The sequence below is a fragment of the Drosophila montana genome, unplaced genomic scaffold (genome assembly GCF_035044405.1).
Source record: "Drosophila montana isolate Dmon_TW-CO22-7 unplaced genomic scaffold, ASM3504440v1 contig_312_1, whole genome shotgun sequence".
NCBI lineage: Eukaryota > Metazoa > Arthropoda > Insecta > Diptera > Drosophilidae > Drosophila > Drosophila montana.
The window spans coordinates 99,745-119,156 of record NW_026998009.1 but is presented as its reverse complement, the minus strand read 5'-3'; the positions used below and the strand labels follow the sequence as shown (position 1 = coordinate 119,156).

General features: G+C 36.3%; 1 long non-coding RNA gene across 1 annotated transcript in view; it reads left to right on the top strand.

Moving 5' to 3' along the window:
- Window positions 1-19,412, top strand: part of LOC135431163 (uncharacterized) — a 67,233-nt gene that overhangs the window by 32,568 nt on the left and 15,253 nt on the right. The window lies entirely within an intron of this gene.

Here is a 19,412-nt window from a genome sequence, read left to right as displayed (position 1 = left end):
TGGTGGACTTCATTATAAGTTGAAAGTAACTGCTGCAAAATGTTAAAGTTGATAATTTTCTGGACATTTAAACTGTAAACTGACATTTAATACTTGGACCTCTGGGTTGGTTATCTAAGGGTCAGAGGGAGGGGGGGAATGGGCGTCCAGAACCAGCTACTGCAACAATATACATAAACGTTACTGCAGCAGCAGTGGCAGCTACTGCAACTGTTTGGCTAGGACAACTCGATAAAGTTGCGCAAAAGGCAATTCTCAAAGGAAATTAATTTGTGTTGCAATGTGAAAATTGTGCTGAAAATGAGATTTTTACTCAGTGTGTGTGTGTGTGTGTGTGAGTCTTGTTGGAGTTCTTTAAATGTGAATTCTTTTGGTATTTCGACTCTCTCAAAAAGAAATTAAAAACATTTTCCCATATGCATAAGGCTGTTTGCACTGATTGATTGACTGACTGGTTGATGATCAAGGCACAGCTCACACCTTAATAGCTGTGATGTAAGTCCACATTTGGGATTGAAAAATGCGTGCATCAAGTGCGGAGAATGTTCAAGAAAAGTTGTACGAAACATTCAATATTAGTTTTAAATATCTTTGTTAAGATTAATAGCCTTAAGATCCACTGAGCTCTCTAAATGGAAAGTGAAGGCATACGGTTGTACGTTTAACCTACTTGAAACCTATTCTAAAACTCTAAAAAAATGTACAGAAAATATTCACAACGAAAGTCCACCCACAAAAAGAATATTAGCTGTTATTTAGAATTTAATAAGAAACACATTTCTCATTCAAATCCGGGCAATACTTAGTTTATTATTATGCAAAATATTTCTAAGTTATCTTCTGTTTTTTTTTGCTGCAACCAACGCATGATCTTTATATTACTTTTTAAGCCGCGGGTTATTCCCAGTTTTATTTATTTTTGTCACAAAATCTTTTACTCTTAGCTTTTTTCTTCATTAACAGTTCTGCTTTGAAATTTCTGTGTGCGGTTATTTTTATACCCTTGCTGAGGGTATTATTATTTTGTCTCGAAATGTGTAACCCATAAAAGAAGACATCTCCGACCCTATAAAGTATATTTATTCTTGATCAGTATCAGTAACAGCCGAGTCGATATAGCCATGTCAGTCTGTCCGTCTGTCTGTTTCTCTGTGATTTAATCTCTCAGTTTTAAAGCTATCGTCATATAGCTTTGCATAAGTCCCTCTTTCTGTGTCGGAGCGGGCTGGATCGGACTACTGTATCATCAAGCTGCCATAGGAACTATCGGTCGCAAATTAGGTTATTGTATGAAACACTTTTTTGTTTATCCACATCCCATCAACATCGGACCCCTATATCATATAGCTGTCATGAAAAGGATCGGTCGAAATTTGAGTTGTTTTATTGAAAACTTTTTTTTTTTTGTTTTCCAAGATATCTCGGATAAACTCGGCATTTATAAGTTTCACTATGCTCCTTATATTTTTGCAAAATTTTGTTTACATCGGATCACTATACCAAAGCCTGCCATAGGAACGATCGTTCGAAAATAACGTTCTTGTATGATAAAACTTTTTTTTCTAGATATCTCAACCATACATTGGCATTAACTATTTTCTCTGTGCTTCTTAGATACTTATGATTATTACGAAAAGGTTGGGTATTAAATCTGCGGTGTGCCGAAGATAGCACTTTTTTCTCGATTTATTTTGCCAATGTTTCATGTTTATACTTGTCATATTTGCCTTGTCTTTGGGGATTCCTCCTATGAGCAGCATTGGTCAACGGTGGGCGTGTCTCAGCTGTTACCACCCACAGTTGAAGCCATTGAATTTTGTTTTTTATTAAAAGTTCATGAGAGACAAACAAACCGCGTGGCATCGCAACGGGAGGTTGACAGACAGGAACGTTGGACCCAAAACTCTTTGTGTCCACACATTGGAATTGCGTCCGTTTAAACGACCTCAAGCCGTGCTGACTACGCTCTAGTGCTTGTTATGGCTGGTAAACTGCATAAACTGCTGTGTTTTCGGTCTGATTGCACAAATAAAAACGAAAATATTTTCGTGTTCGTATTTATGGTTTTTAATTAAATTCGCTTAAACCCATAAATGGTAGATGCGTCAAATGGTTAAAAAAGATATCGATCATTTTCTGTTGTTTCTTGCATTTTAGTTAAGCTATTTATGCTCTTCTGTTCAGTTGCATTTTCAAATAATATTTGGTTTTCGCACTTGACTTTTATCATTTGTTTTCATTTTGCTTTCATTTGCAATTTATGTTCAGTCAGATAAAAATGCTGCTGCTTCAATATTTTTGCCCATTTTCAATATATTTTTATGAAGGCTGATTTGATTGTACGGCTATTTGGTTGGAATCAGAATTTAAAGCACGTCATTTTTGTAAATATAGGCAAATAATACATTTTTTTATGAATGTAGGCTCAAAAGAAAGTTGAGACAATTCATTAGAGCTTTTAACGTACTACCGACCAATATTTTGCGTCTGCATTTTAACCAGATTTTAAAATAACTTCCCTGGGCAATCTGTTTGAAAAAAAAACCCACAGCTGAGCCAATTTAAAAAAATCTTATGACGCATTCAGACAGTTGAAAAAATGCAATGGCATTCTCGTGTATTTATCCAGAGCTCTGTTCATACATGAAGTGCTGGCAATAGCCCAAATTGGATAACAACTCAATGCGTATATATATTGGCGAGTTTGTGTGCGTATGTTCGGGCAGATCTTTTACCACTCAATTGCTATTACGGTAGAGGCAGCTGCATGTTAAACAAAACAATCAGGACACGCATATCGAAGGCATCGATTCGCATCTGAATGGATCTCCACGTTGTATGTGGTCAGTCAATAAAACTGTTGCCCAAAGGGAATTAACACGCACTGCACACCCCCGAACCCCCCGAAACTCCTCGAATCCTTGCTCAGTTGGGTGGGTCTAGAGGTTGGCTGGGCTTGCATTTGCTGCTGCTGCTGTTTCTGCTGCTGCTGCTGCATTGTCACAAAACACTTTGTCTCACTTAATTTTTCTCTGGGCAACTGGCATTTTTTCTCCTCCGATTTTTTTCTCCAGCGTTTTCCCCCTTTCCTACATATTTTTTTTGTGTGTGTGCTGCTGTTGCGTTGCGGCAAACAATTTCAATTTAAATTGCCAGCTTTGCTTACCTTTTGCTGTGCTCTGGGTACACTTATCAGTGTCAATAAAAGTCCAAGGGGACTTGCAATATAGCAAAAAAAAAAAAAGAAGCAAAGCAGCACGAGACAGATGCGAGGCGAGGCGTAAAAAGGAATACAAAATAGGGGGCAAAAAAATCTAGGAAAAATGGCAACTTTTCTCTGACAACGGCCGACCTCATAAATGCGATGTCTAACTCGAGCTCAAAGAAAAATGCGAAATGTAAGCGTAATGCCTTCCGCATTAGGCGTGGCATAATTAAGCGCTAGAAGAGCTGGCCTTAAAAAACATTATTAAAAGAAAAACATTTATGAATAAAATGCGCCGTGTGTGAGGCGTGAGAATAAAGCCGCGTGTACTGAGAGAATCCTCTCGGATTATCAAATACATATATTTGATAAATTAGTGAGAATTTATAATGCTAATAAATATCAATATCAAGCAAAAAATATATATGTGGATAGATCTATTAAAGGTTTCTGTAGGTCCAGTTATTCAACAGTTTTTTGATGAATCCCTTTTAATAAATAAGTTAAGAATATATTATTTAGTGATTTGAGGTAATTTAATTAAAGACGAGAAAGCGTAGATGGTATCAAAAATATGTCAAAAACACATTTACATGGGGCTGCCATTTTGTGAAACTTTATTATTATTATTATTGTTATTATTATTATTATTATTATTTTGAAATTGGGCCTCAATTTCTTAGCATATCATTTTGATATTAATAGTTATTACATTTTACGAGGTTAGCAAAGGACAAAAGAGAAGCAGCTTAGTTGTACTTTGTTTTTTCTTTTTACAGATTAAAGCTGTTGCTTTACGATTTAGAGTAGCCTATTATTATAATTATTATTTTAAATTATATGTTATTATTAATATTTATTCTGATTTAAGATTTAGTATTATTGCTTTGAATTATATATTTTCATTTATTTTTTTTAGTTCAGGTTTTCTATAACCCATTCTTATTATTATTACTTTGAATTATGTAAATGTATAAATTATATAATGCTGATTTTAGCGACTCTTCCTTTTTTTAATTATTTAATTGGCTGGCTCGAGGACTAAATATAATTTATTCAAAAAAAAAGTGTCGACCATGTCAAGAAGCGCAGACGTGTATAGCATAAATAATAATAAAACAAAATTGTTTTCAATTTTCAATTATTTTAATAAATAAAACCCGGCCATCGAGCCGGCCAATAAAGTACATGAAGTATAACCTATTATTTTTATTTTTATTAATATTTATTTTGATAATATTAATAATATACGTTGAATTATATATTTTAATTAATATTAACTTTAATATAATTAGGTATAGCCTGTTATTATTGTTCTTTAATTAATTATTATTTAATTCAGTTAAATTTTATTATTTATATATATTTCGTTCTTGTTGATTTAAGATTATTATTCCTTTAAATCATATATTATTATTACTTGAAATTAATTATTTTTCTTTTTATATTTATCTATACATTTTTGTACGTGTAGCCAAGCGGTTTGGGTCAGATGTCGGGAAAATGGTAGTCACGGTAATAGTCACTGTTACAGTCACTGTTTAACACACATGCCGCCCCTCCCTGCCTCGCCCCGCGTCAGTAAAGGCGGTTCGTGTTAATTTCACGCTGCTTGTTTTTGTGGCAATGAAATAAAAACCTTTATTATAGTCTAGCTAATAATTGTAAAGACAAAAGGCTGTGTAAATGTATTCGTGATGTGTGCGCGTGTGTGTGTGCGTGTGTGTGTGCGTGTGCGTGTGTGCAGTCATCGTCGCTGCCATTTGCGCCGCATGGCGTCGCTTAATTAAGCAATGGCCAACGCTCGAGTAGCTGCCAAGGCAATTCAGCTGTTGGTTTGCTGTGGGGCAGGCAGCAGCTCATGAAGCTGGAGTGTTGCAATTATGCTTATGATTTATGTGTATGCGTGTGTGTGTGTGTGTGTGTTAGTGTGTGTATGTGTGTGCGAATATAATTACGCATTTCGGCTCGAAGCGAGCTACCATCAAACATCTTGAGTTGCATTTGCGCTAAAAGGTCAGCAGATTTTGAGCACATCTTGAGGGCGTGACTGTGCAATTTGGCTTTGGCTCAACGGAGCCCATACAAAATGGGTATTTGTGTTAGAGAAGATTATGAATACTAAGCATAAGCTGTGCGTTAAGCCAATTAAATATTTATTGTGATGGAGAGATAATACGATTTTCAATTGTAGCTCAATTCTGAAATTCATTTGACTGCTGTTGTTACTTAATTTTCCCATGTACCTAAGAATTTATGAAGACAAATGTGGAGTAAATTTGTATTAACTTTAATTAACTGTAAGGAATTTATTGAATAGAATAAATCTATTGTTATATTTCACTATTATTTAAAATGATGAGTTATATTTACAATGTGTATTCACGTCAACACGTTTAAGATTTTTGGAATAATAACCTTCAATTCAAATAATCCCAATCGATTTTATCTTCCATTGAAAAATAATGTCACGTTTATTTTGTATTTATTAATATATTTTTAAGACTATGAGCCACATAAACAATACATGTATACAGTTATCTAGCGGCACAGCTTTAAGGGTCACATCCTGTTGGGAATTTATGTTTTGCCACGCAAACTTTTACAATACACAATTCACATAGCTCACCCGCGTAGACCCACCTCTTTCAAGCATCCACAATGCGAGCCATTCGAAAGTTCGAAGCACAAAATAATATCGTACACATCGCATTTTTAGCTCAAGTTTGTAAGAAAACAAAATGGCGTGCAAAGCGGAAGTGCACATTAGTTGTATGCAAAAGTTTGCACTTTGCCAAAGGTATGAAAAAGGAGCAGCCGAAGGAATATACCTTCAAGTGTGGCTGCCGGGGGGGTGGCAAACGGGCTGCCTGAACTGAACTTATGTACAGCAGCCCAACAAATAGAAATTTGTGGAGCATGCTTGACAGTCAGCTGGCCCCGGGAACTGTAGCTCAGTAGCCCGAAACAGAACTGAGCGCAGCCCGCAAAGAGGTGCGAAAATTTGTGCACACCTGTGCGAAAAATGCTTTCAAAAAGTTCGATGCATTTTCTTGTTGCTTACACTTTTTTTGAACACACTGCTTACAGCAGGCCTAATGGGGTATATTGGCTTTTTATGTGTTAGAAGTATTTTCGTGAATACAAATTGTGTGTATGTGAGTGTGGCAGATGAGTTTATTTATATATATGTATCTGTATATATATATTTTACAGACTTCCTACCTTTATTAACCTGGCTTACAATCGCTGTTATTGACCGAAAAACAGAGCATTAAGCAGTTGATAATTTACAGCTGCTCGCTTTGTTCGTCTTTGTAGTTGTTGCTGTTAATAATTTCTCGACATTGGAAGTTGTTGAATAGTTTGGCAAAGTGGCGTCTTCGTTGTTGCATGCATTTCAATTTTCATATTTTTCGGTTGAAATTTTTTTTATTAAATTTTCTGGCAGCTAAGCAAAGTTTAAAATATGCATGTAAATTGTAAAAGCTATTGTAGACCAGTCACGATTCCTAAGTAGAGCAGCATCTAAAATTCAGCCCGTCTGGCATGTTGCCTGTCTGGGCAACCCCTCACACAAAGAGAGTGAGGGAGAGAGAGAGACAGAGAAAGTAGGAGAGAAGTGAGGGAGAGTTTGTGATGCCGAGCGAGAGGTAGCGAGATTTATTATTCAGTTGCAACGGCGGCATTGCAACTGCCACATGATGCTACTTCTGGGAACGTATTTGGCTAAAGGGCTAAAATATTCTGCAATATGCGAAAACAATTCGCTCTAGAAGTGACTAACAATCGGCTTATTTGATATGATGTAAGTACGCGAGTATTATTGTCGTGTGTGTTGATAGGGTTACGTGATTTCGTTTGCATTTTGAGTTCTTAAATCGTTTTGTTTTTTTAATATTACTAAATAAAAAGTAGGATATGTGTTAAATTAACTCTGCTGAAAATTAGCTTATATTGAAATTTCGAAAGTTAATACTTAAAATTACAATAGAGATGATAAATACAGAGTGGAGTCTAAAAAGTAGATACTCTCTGAATTAGAAGATACTACAGCCAGCTCCCAATTACCGCAATATATAGACAAACATGAAGCTAGCAATTTAGGATAATCAGTGGTTAGATTAAATTCAGAAAAAATATGATATATTATATTTTACTTGAAAATAATTTTCTTATTATAATATTTTACTTGGAATCGCTTTATCCAAGTGCAATGCTCACTTAGCCGGACCTTCCCAGCTCCTTTATCATTGGCCTTATTCAAAGTTGCGAATACTTGATTCATTCGTTCGCTTAGCCACGCCTATGCAACAGTTGCTGCTGACATTGCCGCCCGCACATCTGGAAACCTAATAAAATTTATGGACAGCACACACGGGCACAAACAGAAACAGAGTTCACAATTTTGCCGTCGCTTGCCTTCGCATTCAACGAACTCTGTTTTTTTTTTTGGCCAGCCGTTACGGCACAAACGAGTGGAAACCAATAAATTGCGTGTTTGTTGCAAAATGGGCGAACGTCTGTCATTAAATTAACGCTAATTTGTTTAGTGGCGTCTTGGGAGACATTGAAAATAGAAAAGTGTCAACGCAAGTGGACCCCAATGTCAGCCGGCACCGCCACGTGGCGTATACTTAATATCTGAGCAGGCGCCCACACTGATTTATGCGTCAAAGCGACACTGCGATAGCCATTTAAAACGAAATTAAATGCGGAACATTGCAATTGAATTTGCCCAGAAACATGGCTTACCAAGCTCAGCTTGAGCTACGGCTAATGAATGAATGAATCATTCAAGCTATTCAAATCGAATGCTTGCATTTGGGCAGCAATGAAAAGGCATAATGCAGTGCGCATTGTTACCTCAGGAAGCAATAATTACGAACCGCATGTAATCTAATATCCGTCTAATGTGACCAGACGTACACAGACACACACGCACACTCACATACATACACACAACATTCATTCCGGCATAGTTTGACTGCCCCTCCCCTCTTATATATGTATTACATAAATTGTCATTGTTAAAGTGCTAATGAATTTTTGGCATGCAAATCTCGCTCGTAATGTGTGCAATTGCAGGCGACCCCTTGAGAGGCGGGGTCATTGGGTCGTGCATTGTTCGGGCGCTCGGGTTAAGCAGCAGCCAAAATGTTAGTAGTCAATTCAGGTCTAGACATAAAAACACCTGCAGTAACTGCAGCGTGCACTTAACTCATGTTTTGTGTGGAGCTTAGAAGAAGTTTTAGCTTCGCAAAGTTAATTAGATTAACATGAATACAATATAAGGTATATCATAGTGTAGTAGAATATAGTTTAAAAGAGTAATAACTGTTTTCTTATATGTAAGAGAGTCTAAAACAGATAGAACACAGTCTTTGTGATGCTGAAGGTTTAATATTCTCACAAACATATAGTTAATCAGTCAATATGGCGATATTTTTAATGGGAGCTATATAATATAGTCATCAGGCTTCGGTTTACACCAACTAATATACTGTTTGCCATAAGTATACAGATCTGTGCAACGTTAAATCAAGCGAAATCCTCAATTTTCCTTTTAAAAACGTTGAGAAACTATATTTTATATTCATCATATTTTTAGTTAATAAAAAAAAACAACAAAATATATATAAAAAACTTAAAAACACATTTATATTTAATATATAAATTAATATGAAAAATTTAAAAACTGCTGCTAAAAGAATTTGGCAACCGAAACCAAAAATATGCCAACGAGTTACAAAATTATTAATATAAATTATAATAAATTTAAAGTGTTGCCACAAATTTACTAAATACTTTCATTCCTCTCACGCAAAATGTTAACCAACAATTTATGTGACTTTAATGGCTGCCGTGCTTAACCGCAAATTACTCGAAATATTTTTGTCAATTTATTGTTATTTAATAAGGGGTTACATACATTCATTTTTTTACACTGTACCCTCGAACCTGCCATTCTATATGAAATTGCAATTTATGCTCGGCACAAAACAATTTCCCAGCAACAGCAACAACAACAAAGATTTGGGCTGCCCAAAAAGACAGTGAATGAAAATTTATGTGGGATGCGTGACCGTAAATGTTGTGTGCGTGATAAATCAATTTCCATTGCATTTTGTAATTGTGTGCAATTTGCCCAGAAGGTGCGGGAAGCGCCATATATGTATAGGTGGTTGTGGGTGCCACAACAACAAACACATCAACAACAACAGCAACAACAACAACGTGTGCATAAATTTTAAGTATTTATGCGGAGTTATTTATGCGTTTTGTTGCTGGGCCGCCTTTTAGGCTCTTGTTAACGGAAATCGCGCAGATTTTCAATTGCATTGCGGCAATTGTCAATTGGCTTGAGAGATTGAAATCGAACACAAACACAGACACGCACACACATATACATTACTGCCTGTGTGTGTGTGTGTGTGTTAGTGCATTGTCTGATTATCGCCGCCATTTTGTGATTTATGTTTTGCATTTTGAACCGCACACATTTGTCAGACGAATGCGCATTGCAATCGCGTCAATCGCCAGGTTAATTTCAATTAAAAGCCGCATTCGGTTTTAATTAACACACCAACACACACACACACACACATTGTCGAACACACACATAGCCGGACATCTTATAGGCTTAAATATGTTTAAGAATTTAAGCTCTTTACAATTAAGTAGCTTCAAACTATTTCACTGTTTTATTTATGCTTTCGATTTAAAGTGCAAATTTCTCAGGAATGTACTTTTGTTTATTGTTTTTTTATTGCATTCTTGAATGGGGCATTATTATTCGTTCATAGCATTAAAGTAAACATTTTCGGAGTCGGAAAAAACCTGACCATATCAAATAGCTCACATAGTAGGTACAATCGGTTACAAGTAGAGCTTTTGTATAGGAAACATATTTGTTTATATTTTTATATTTTTATTTATTTAAATTTATTAAAATATTACTATTATTACTTTTTATTTAGTTTTTTATTTGTTAATATATTTATTATTATTTTTATTTACAAGACTGTTTGTCCTGACGGACTGACTTATTGAATGACTGACTGACTGACTGTTTTTGTCCTGACGGACTGCCTTATTGAATGACTGACTGACTGACTGATTGGTGATCAACGCACAGCCAAAACCGTAAGTAGGAAGCTGTACTTTTCACTGTGGTTACCTTATGTGATGTAGGTGCACACTAAGACGGGGTTTCGGGAAATTTCACCCGCAAGTGTGAAAAAATCGCGAAAAATTTTTGTATGTAACTTTTTTGCCTACCATCCAATCGGCCTCAAACTCATTACCAAAGATCTTTGTTCAAATTGATTGGTGTTTCACACATTTCGAAGAAAACATTCATCTTCGGTGGAAATGGGGGTCAAAGATTTGGTGGGTGGCTTTGGCGCTCAAAATATTCCGAGAATCTATATGACAAAACATTTGAGACTTGTTTCACATTTTTCGCAGAGTCAAAGCATTCTCGGTAACAAGTGCGATTTTAAGACTCTTTTGGTGAAGTTTTAAGTTATGTTTTAAGTTATGTTCGATTTGCTTCAAACTTATTTTCAGAGCTTTACATAAGAACTTAAAAAATACGTATTTCAACGATTTGGGAAATTCCACCCAAACAGTGGGGAATTGGCGAAAAACGATTGTATGAAAGCTTTTCGCTTACCATCCGATCGGCCTCCAAATCATTTTCAAAAAAATGTTAGGAATTTAATTAATATGCTCTTTGGTGGCAAATTGCGGGTCAAAGGTTTAATAAATGAAACTTATTCTTCAGCATCAAGATTCCCACCGCAAGTTTAACATGGTCGAAAACCGCAGCAGTTGGTTTTTTATTCGATGCACTTAAAACACATTTTAAAATAGAAGTGGAGAACAAGATTAGTATATTAAAAATTATTATTACTTTATTTTATTAATAAAATAATAAATAATAATATTATAATAATATTCTCATTGTATCTAAAACATTTTGCTGACAATCTTAGTCCATCCCTGTCTGTTTGTGGAATTTGAGTTCAGCTTTCAGAGAGGGACCTCTCAAACTTAATTTCTTATATGCCATGTTTATTAAAAAATTTAACTTTTAAATTCGTTGACCTTGGCATAAATCAAAATAAAATTCATACATACGCATTTTTTTAAAAACATACCTCAGTTTGTTTATCCAAATGATGTAACTTTCTCTTTCGGGTCAGTGCACCCATAAACAAGAGCCCCGCCCATTTCGGGACACCTCCAAAACGAGGGCCACCATTTTTTAATAGGTTTTCATGTAGCGCAGAGAAGAAAAGCTCGAGACTTGTTTGAGTGTTCTTTCTCTATTATTTTTTTGTATTTTTTTGTTGCTGTCACTTCCCTACGCCCCTATTATTTTCCGCTTCTGCTGGTTAGCGTTGCCTTTCTGCTGTTTGGACACGAAACTTTTCAAGGGGGCGTGGCATTGTTGAGCTCGCGTGAAACTCGCGTAAGTTGTGACGCCTTCGTTTTGTTTTTTTTTTTTTACTCTTTTGTTGGACTTGAATGTTTTTTTTTCGCCGCATTTGCGCCAGGAATTTTCTTTGAGTTGAGTACGTGGGAAAATAGGTTTCAGTTTGTTATGGACTGTATCGAAACAATAAAGTAATGCTTTGTTGTACTTAGATTTAGATTTGATTTATTTTTCATTAGGTTTTCGAATTTTTGAGATTACAATTTTTTTTAGAAATTTCCTGTAGAAAATTTCATTTTTAAATGATTTTGACTTGTAAGTCTTTTTTATTTATTTAGAAATAGTTTTAGTTAAATTATTTTCTAAAGTTATTTTCTTTTGTGCCTAAATCCGCTGACAGTCATAAAAAGTATGTATGTGTGTCCTCTGTTTTGCCTGGCCAAGCTTTAAACTTTTGCGATAATTGTGAGCTCTGGGGCAGGGCCAAGCCCAGAAGCTGTATCCAAAACAGTCCAAACAAGCCAAAAACTGCACGCAACAACATGGCCAGCAACAAGAACAACATAAACAAGAAACAACAACAACAGCAACCAACTAGGCAAATACATGCTTAAAATGTCCAAGTATGTGAGCACATTAAGCTTAATTAGAAGCAAACAGACAAAACCGAGCGAATCAAATGACCAAACTGCTAGCCACGCCCATGCCCACGCCAACGCCCACTAATGTCAAATAGGAATGCGCACACACAATGTTGTTGCTGTTGTTGTTGCTGTTGCTAGTTTTGTTGCGGCCAAATACTTCAGTTGCATGAGTCAGCGCTGTGGCAAATGTTGCGCTTTAATTTGAAGCCCAACGGTCACACTACTCGCCATGCTGTGGCATGCAGGGTTTGGCGGTGGGCAGCGATCCGATAGGCTTCAGGAGAGGGCGCACATGTGCATTTGGCACTTGATGTTGTTGTGGCTGTTGCTCTTGTTGCTGTTGTTGCTTCTATTGCAGCTGATGCTGCTGCTGCTGCTGTTGCCACATGCAAAACTTTGTCGGCATGGCCTCAACATCCTTTGGATCCTGTGCGGTTTTTCACGCTCTCGCAGTCTAGGTCAGCCGCTCGCATTTTTCCCCCGGCATTTGCCTGCCCGCGCATTGTTTGTGCGCTTCATTTAAAGCATTAATCATAAGACTCAGCGCACACCAACTGCTTGAGCGGGGCGTGGTTGGGGTTTGGCAGGTCACGCTCGTGCACTTTAATGGCATCACGTCTCAATCTGCGCACTTTGCACTGCCAAACACACACGCACACAGACACACACTTATTTTTAGTAGCATACTTTTGTGCGGCGGCAGCTAATTGTTTTCTGTGCAGCGTCGCGCCCCGCCGCTCAGCTCCTAGCTGCAGCTTGTTGCTTGCTGCTCATAATTCTTAAATGCTTTATTACACACACACACACACCCGCACACACATTTCACACACACGCACCCACACATTTCACACACACTCTTAGCTTAAGCGTCGTTGGCGGCAATAAAAATTAAATAAAACGCATTCGTTTCAACAAATTTCTTAATGTTTCGTTGTTGTGTGTGTGCGTGTGTGTGTGTGTGAGAGTCAGTGTCATTAGCTTTGTTGTTGTTGTTGTTGTTGTTTATTTGTTTTCTTTTGGCCCTTTGTGCGCTGCTGTGGTTTTTCGTTCGCCTCTTTGTCATCCCCGTCTCCCCACGGTACTTGACATTTATAGCTGGCGCATTAAAAGTCTCAAATGTGGGTGTGGCAGCAGGAGTGTGGGCGCGCCTGTGTGTCTAGGTGTGTGAGTGTGTTATAAAGTCACTTAACGTGGTTTCTTGGGAATCGTAAAAACCAGACGTGCAACTCCTTTGTGAATCCGAAAATAGCAGGCAACTTATCACGGCGCTGGTTAAATGTCATACGACATTATTAACTTGTATTTAAAAAATTTAAAATATAATGTTAATATTAATGGGAGAATCTTTAAATGGGTCAAAATTAACCAAAATGGGATATATATATTTATATCTATATATATTATACCACATTAATTATTATGCTATTCTAATATTAATAGCTTTTCCAATTTATTTATGTTTCTCTTTCATTGGCACTTGTGTTAAATTTTGTGTTAATATGTTTTAAAATTTAACCTTGGCTACCCATCTTTTATAGCAGTCACACAGATCATTCATTTATTAGGTTCGGCTTTGCCTTGATGACAATTTCCAGGTTGATATTTGCAACGGTTTCGTGTTTTTTTCCACGTTCGGTTTGTTGTGTGGGTCGGAAATTAATATACTTCCGCTTAGGAGGCGCCCAGAACATTACTCAAAACGTTTGTTGCGTCCCAAACATAGAGACATAAAAATTAATTTGTTTTTGCCGCCGCTGTCGTCTGCCGGAAGCGCGTTGTAATCAACCGACAAATAAATTAACGCCAGGCTAGGAGTTAAAGCGTGGCGGTTGAGGAGCAAAGGTCGCATTGTGGGTAGATTTTCACAGCGAGCCTGGCAAATTGCGAGTATTTTATATTTTGACCTTTTCACTTGATTTCCGTTTATGACTCGCGTTCATTTTTTTTCCCCCAGATACTTTGACGTTGGGTCTTTACATTTCATGCATCTGACGTTGAAGCTACCAGCATTTTGTAACTGATTTACAAACATGTGCACCCGACATTTTTTCGTTGGGTCTGAAATGTTTTTTAATATGCGCAACACGTCGAGATCATTTTTCAATAGCCAATTGTTGGCAAGGGATGAGAGAAACAATATTGAATATTAAGTTATGGATAGGCAGGCAAAAATCAGTTAAAAATAATTAAGAGTTCAGAAAGAGAATTGTAAAAGTACAGATAAAATGATTAAATTTGTATAGACATGATTCTATAAAGGGGAAGATTTTAGACAACACTTCAGTTATGTTTATAAATATATCAAGAGACAGTTGAGTTATTATTATTATAATTACAAGATGCTGGCCAACTTTTGCGTGCTTATAACTAGGCATATATGAGTCTTATCAAATTGTAATTGGCTTATAATTCACAAATTGTTATTGACCTCATGAATTGTAATGCGTTAACCAACACTGACTGCTTCAAAATCATATAACTTGCCTGCCTAATGCCCCATAGGCAATAGCTACTGGCATAAGGCTGGTAGGAAATGCCAGAGCTTCCTTCAAGTTTAATCGCACTTAAAGTCATTCGACCTACCACACAGGACCCACAGTGTCCCCGTGCAAACACAGACGCACACACCACAGCTCCTTTGAGCAGCGGACCCCTATTACATTGTGCTAGATATGGCATACACACATTGCTTGGCATCTTTGCCCACACGCAGGACACAAGCTGCAATCAGCCAGTCACCGCAAGGCGTTGTGGGCGTGGCAAATATTATCAGTGTACAGTTGCATTGAGCGTAAGCGAGCTGCTGATTGCCAACTGCGATGCCAGGTTCCTTCCTATTACCGTTATAGGCTTGGCTGACGAGCCGAGCTCCCCTGGTTGCATAAGTTGTCCCACATGCTTGGCGACCTGCAGCCACCTGGGTTGCCGTGGCAGCCGTGACTGCTGCACCGCCTGATGAAGGCAATAAAGTGCTTTTTGTTGTTAACGTCGATAATGATGTGACATATAACAGAGTCGCCAAGCTGCCTGCCTTTAAGTTACACACAAAGGTCTTTAGTTTCAGTCTGGCTTGGCATCTTTATTTGACATGCTCATAAGCAATATTTCGCACGTGCCCGGCCATTAACCCAACCGAAAGGGCAGTTAGTCCAAAATTTATGAGCATTCCATGCAAATGATATGGAGTTGGGGCTTGACTCAAAAACCCTTTTTTTCATACTGTATGCCAAAAACAACAACTGACCATTTATAAATGGTCAATTCCGATGCAAAATTCTTTGGCCTTTTATTAATTTTATGTGGCTGCTTTTCGTGATTTTAAAGAATTTAACGCTAGGGTCTTGAGCCACACAAAAGAAACCATATTTGCACTTAATTTGCGGTTGCTTCGCTTAAAAATATTGCACGCAATATTCGTCTGTGCCGCACATCAATTATATGATTTCGTTCTTGTAAAATTTCACAATTTTTATTTAATTCTTATTTATTTATTGCCAGTGCCAATGCATATATGCACAAGTCAGCAGGCAACTTGAGCTTATTAGCTGAGCGATGAGGTCTGATGGAAAGCTTTGAAAAATAGTAGAAAAAATAACATGTCATTATAATTATTATATTTAAATAATAATACTCTCTACAAAATTAATTTGTTTTAAGTTTTAATTTTGAAAAATATTCTTGATTTGCTTTTGCTTTTTTTTCAATACATTTTAATATTTTTCATGATATATTTATTATTTTTAATAAACTTTAAATCTGCCATCTGTTGCAAATTTTTGACAATAGAGCATTTTATATTCTACTTGCTTATAAAATATACAAAATTCCGCTTCGCATTTTTGACTATCTGTTAATAAAAGAAATAATGTTTTTGTGAGGTTGTAATGCAGGCAGCAAACAACAATAATAAAAATTCTTTTAATGTAAATGCAGACAAGAAATATAACATATACGCACACATACCATATTTATATATATATACATATAAATATAATATACTTATATGAATAAACAAATTTTTAATTCGCGTTGCGGCGGCAGCCCACAAAAGTATGCAATGAAAAGTGTTGGACGTGTGTGCGTGCTTGTGTGTGTGTATGCATGCGTGTGTGGTGCATGCAAATGAAGTTATCCTGCGGTTATTTGTGGCTGTCGCTCGCGATATCAGTCAGCCTGAGGCGTGGGCCGGGCTGGCAGCTCTGGCCTGGCCGACGAGCAGCCAACAGGATACGTGTGCTGTTGTTGTGGTTGTTATTGCATGTTGTTGTTGTTGTTGTGTTGCACTGATCGCAGCTGCTTGACAATTGATTAAAGTTTAATTGAATTTAAATTTTTTTCCAACTTAAAGAGTTTCCGCAGTGTAATTGCAAAATGCGCGCACACGAAATTTTTCTTTTCTCTTATTTTTTTTGTTTTATTTTTCCAGCGCACCGAATCCGCTTACCAGACACGCAAGCTGATAGGCATATATATGGTAAATATATATCTCTATATATATATTTAGGCTAACTAACACTATCTTAGGCACGTTTAAGCCAAATTAATGATGGCAATTAGTTGCATTGCACTTCGCTTGGCCAACTTCACACTGACCGATTTAGCAGGGCGTCATTTACGATATTGTCCTGCCATTTGTTGCAGTTGTTGTTAGTTTTGCAGGTGTTAACCTGCTATTGTTTTTGTTGTTGTCATCGTTGTTGTTGTTGTTGTTGCTGTGGCCACTCACTGATTGCCCAAAGTGAAATGTGAAGCTGATAATTTGCTGTCGGCATTGTTCCTGTTCTATTTGCGTGGCATTAGTTGCATTTGCGCTTTAAGCTATTCAAGCTAACCGCTTGGCTTAAAACAAATTTATTGAGCCAGCTGCACATAAACATGAAGATTTGTGTAACAAAGCTTGAGTAGCTAGAATTATATAAGGTGCGTTCTAGAAACCTAGAAGTTAAAGCTGAACACAACTTGAAAAATACATGCGAGTTTCCATTTTGATCTTGGCAGCTTCTTGATCTTACACGAATGCTTACCACCGATTTTCGAAATGAATACTTTTAATATCTTGAGGTTATTAATGATGGCAGTTTAGTATTTTGGTCTTATTATTCTCTAGATTTAGTCTGTCAATGTCTATATAAAAATATTATCTGATCATGCAAATTAAGATTATTTGTTGGCCATTTTGGGAAGTTAATGTCGGTTAATAGCAAGCTGGCTTTATTTTAAAGCAGGTAAATATCATTTATCAAGGACTTTAAATGTCAATCCAAGCTCCAAATAGTCGGAAGCAGAAAAATAAAAAAGAAACAACCCAGATATATCTCAAAGAAGTTAAGTGCAGCCTAAAGCCAAACCAGTCCGAAGCTAGCGAAATATATAATGAAAGGACGGCATGTCCTTGGGGCGTTATCTCATATACCTTTAGGTGCATATAATCATATTTTTTGCTCTTGTTTGTGCCTGCTGTTTTTGTGACTTTGTCGCAATAATTTGGATTTTTTGCAGGCTCTTTTCCGTAGCACTTTCACTTGCCTAGCGCTCCAAATGTCTGTCGCTTTTTTTCTATTCATATTTTTTTCCTTTTGCTAGACATGATAATGCTCACTTTTGCCATGTGAATAATGATGTTCAGCTGTTGGCCAAAAGCCGTTCAACCTTTTCTTTTTTTTGTTGCCCAACCATTTTTTCATTGTCACGGGCGACGACGCGCCGGTTGATGACAGTTGAATGATAATTTAAAAATAAAATATAAAAAAATGCTGAATATATTTAAAAGTGGATTTATGTAGCAGCGAGAAGCGCATCGTTTGAACATGAAGGTAAAATAATCTCTGCAATAAAAGCTTCGGCACGTAAATAATCGCTCGAACAATTTTAATATTTAAACAACAGCTTAAATAATTTATTTTCTAAATAAATGTCACGCTTGGACTTCATCAAATGATATTAAACCAATAATTTAACCAACAAAACCATTACATATAACAATTTGAAATGCATCTAAAAATTACACAAAAAAAAACTAAGGACTAGCCTTTGTAAATATGCAAAACAATGGAGTAAACACATGTTATATCAATATAAGAAATCGGGGGGAAAAGTGTATATGCAATATATATACATTGTCCAAAAATTAACAATTTGTGTACATGGTAAGCGGCGTTTGTGCAATAAAAATGTTTAAACAACAACAAAAACAGAGCAAAAAAAAAGGAAATCCAATAAACTTTACACAGAACTCTGGCAATAATGGCTATAAAAACAGAATGCGACATTTTTGTGAAATTTAATGCCACACGATAATTGGGAGTTTAAGTTGTTGTGCAACGAAGTTTGAATACTCTATACCAAATGAAAATGCAATTTTATTGCAATTATAAACACAATCATAGAAAATCATAAAGTTATTTCCAATATTTGGTCTTGAAAAGTTTTTATTTCACTACAAAAAAAAATACTTGGCTACCTTTTCACATTCAGCTTAAACTTTTGCTTACAAATATTACATATTAAATAAATAAATTCATCAATCAGTGCAAAGTCTCTTAAAGAACGTAACATACCCAACCAATAAAGTGTATTACCCTTCGGTGACTGCACAAAAAACAAAACCGCAACAAATTACAATAATTTACATGCAATTTTTAAAGTCGACAACCGACGAACCATTTCGACAATTAACACGCAAATGAATCCTGGCCTGTTGAGAGGCCAATATCTGTGCCACATTCTACCGCAACTTTAACTTGTGCATGCGCATGCACAGACATGTTCACACATGCTGCTGTAGTTGAATTCATTAAATCATTTTTATGCAAGAGAAAAATAAATACAATTATATAAATTAAAATTTTACGCCGGAAATTTTCGTAACTAATTAAATTCAAAAATATTTCTCAGCTGCCTTGCTCCAATGCACACTAGCAACAATAACAATAGCAATAACAACAGCAACAACAACTTATAATCAACTGACCAAAAACTCAACTCAAATTGTTGACCCAACTCTACATATAAAACAAACATTTTGCAAATATTTACATTACAACTTCGTTTAGTTTTACTTGTTAAATCCTTCTTGTTTTTTGTTGGTTACTCCCGAGTTATCCCTGCTTGTTACATAAAG